Here is a 2,535-nt window from a genome sequence, read left to right as displayed (position 1 = left end):
TCTTTCCCATGATAATCCTCTTATCCATCACTTCATCCCTGGACTGTGCCCAGTGCTCTGACACCACATGTGTCCCTTTTCCTTGCAAGTGCCCTACAGGCTCCAGCCTGAGCCAGACTTCTGCCCAGATGCTTTACTGAGGTTTAATGTGAGTGGGGATGAGGAGGACAATGACAGGGCTGGATCAGAGAGAACCCAGCCTGCCTGATACAAAAGCAAATATCCAGGACATCTAATGGCAGTTGTGCTCCTACAGCCCTCTAAACACTTCTGAAAATTTTCCCTGAAAGGAAAGGTATCCTCAGGATAAAGTCACATTTCTGCAGGAATCCAACATGATGAGGTGGCTCAGCATTTGCACAATGGGTCTTTTAGAGCTAATATTTACCTGGATTTCCCAGAGAAAAGAGGAAAGAGCAAAACTAGATAACCCATCAAACACCTCTTTTCACACACTCACAGCTTCCTCAAAAATAAAAGTATCTTTGAGAATTCACTCAGGCTGCTTTTACCTGCCTTGCACTTGCCCATCACTTCTCCCTCTCCCAGATGCTGGCTGGGAATGCTGAGCCTGGAGCTGGCCAGGCTGATGGCCAGGGGCTGCATCAAGCACTGCCCTACCTCAGCCTTCATGCAGGGCAGGGATGCTTTGTTTGCCTTTCATGCCAGTGCAATCTGAATCAGAGAGCCTGGTGCCACCTTGCTACAGCTCTCCCAGCCCCACGTCACCAGCATGGATTGATCTCCACCAAACCATTCAACATCCCTGGGCAGACTTCATGGCCTCATCTTCTTGTGTCCAGGGCAGTATTTTTCATTAAAGGAACCCAGGGCTGGTGGTGCCCTGAAATGTCCATGTTGATCCCAATACTTCTGGGATGCTCTGTACCTGGAACTTGCTCTTCTGGCTTATCTGGTGCTGCTCTGGTAGCACCAGCAGCTCTTCACAGCCTGGGATCACCAGGCAGTAGATGCCCCACTCCAGGGACCTGAGATGTTTCAGCTTAGCATTGCAGGGCTGGACCAAGTCTGGCATTGCCCTGGAGCTGGCAAGAAATGCACTTCATGGAGCAACACACAGCAAAGGCAGAAACAGCCAGACGGAGCAGAGCAATCTAGGGACCCCAAAACCCCCAGGAGAGCACAAAGGTGTGCACAACTGTCCCAGATCCCCAAGGGGCTGGCACCAGGTAGCACACACAGGGCTTGCAAGCATTTCCTAGCAAGTTTTGTTTTCTCCCACTCCACCTCTGAGCCACCCCTGAGACACCAAGTAAACCCTTCCCTTCTCATGAGCCAAAGCACAGCACACATCCTCCACGCCAGGGCAGCACTGACAGCCACTGGCACTGCCTGCTCTTTGTGACTCTGGAGGGCAAGGAGAGGGCAGAACTCAGGCTGGGGAAACATCCTTGTCCACCCAGCCTGGGCAACCCCCACAGATCCGGGTGGGAAGGGGTGAGCAGGCAGCTGGCACAGGAGGGCAGCGTGCCCAGCTCTGTGCTGCAGCCACGGGGAAGGCAGCGGTGCTCTGGTTAGTCACTGCTGGGACTGTGCCATGCTGGAGGCTGCTGCAGCACGGCTCTGCTCGGCCACCTGCTCTGCAGGGCCTTATTCTGATGATGGTTTCAAGATTTCTCCAAGGAGGGGTAAAGCTGGGCAGTGGCAGCTGATGGAAAGGGCAGAGGGAGGAGCAGGGAGAAGCTGTGGGGACTTGTAGAGGACAGCCCCCAGGGTCTCCTGGCTACGAGGGCAGGCTGTTCCCATAAGGGCCAGGCTCCATGTGACTCAGGAGGCAGCTGCTGCAGGCGCTGGAACCAGGTGTTTGTCACCTGCTGGGGTGAAACGGCCAAGGTGACACGTGTCCAGGAGGTTTGAACCAAAGGTTCCAAAGCTGGTGGGGACACGGTGTCCACCAGCCCCTTTCCTGGCACAGGGAGGGCCCTGCAGGGCTCACCCATCCCTGCCCAAACGGCAGATGCAGGGCGCAGGGAGGACACGGGAGGGGAGCAGAGCAGATGCATTTCGTCACCCGGTCAAGGGGCGTGTGTGTGTGTAGGGGGAAGGGGTGCCTGGGTGTGTGGGTGCATTTATTGCCTCTTCCCGCCAGCGCCGGCTCCCTGTGCACACACGGGTGGCAGGGACCCAAGGGCACAGCCCACGGCTCCCTGGACTTTTACCCTGCTGTGCAAACAGGCAGGCGCCAGATTAGGGTATCAGTTGGAATTTCATCTTGTCAACAGCACCCACAGCCTCTCTGGGCAGGCAGTGGAGCATCTTCCCTCTGTCCCAGCCCCTCACCTCCCTGCAGGCCACCCAGCACTGCAGGTGAGTTTGGGAGATGCACGTTTGTCCCCCACCAGGACATTGTTCCCCTCCCCACTGCTGTCTGCAGGCTCCCCCTTGCAGACAACAGTGATGCCCAGCGCTGACATCACCCCATCCCCTGCCAGCTCAGGACCCCACCGCTGGTCTCCAGGTGGAAATGGCAAAATTGGAGATTAAAGGCAGCCAAAGCCCAGGGAGGGAGGATGA

This window comes from Geospiza fortis, unplaced genomic scaffold, assembly GCF_000277835.1.
Source record: "Geospiza fortis unplaced genomic scaffold, GeoFor_1.0 scaffold55, whole genome shotgun sequence".
Classification (NCBI taxonomy): Eukaryota; Metazoa; Chordata; class Aves; order Passeriformes; family Thraupidae; genus Geospiza; species Geospiza fortis.
The sequence above is the reverse complement of the archived record's forward strand: the minus strand, read 5'-3'. Positions refer to the sequence as shown.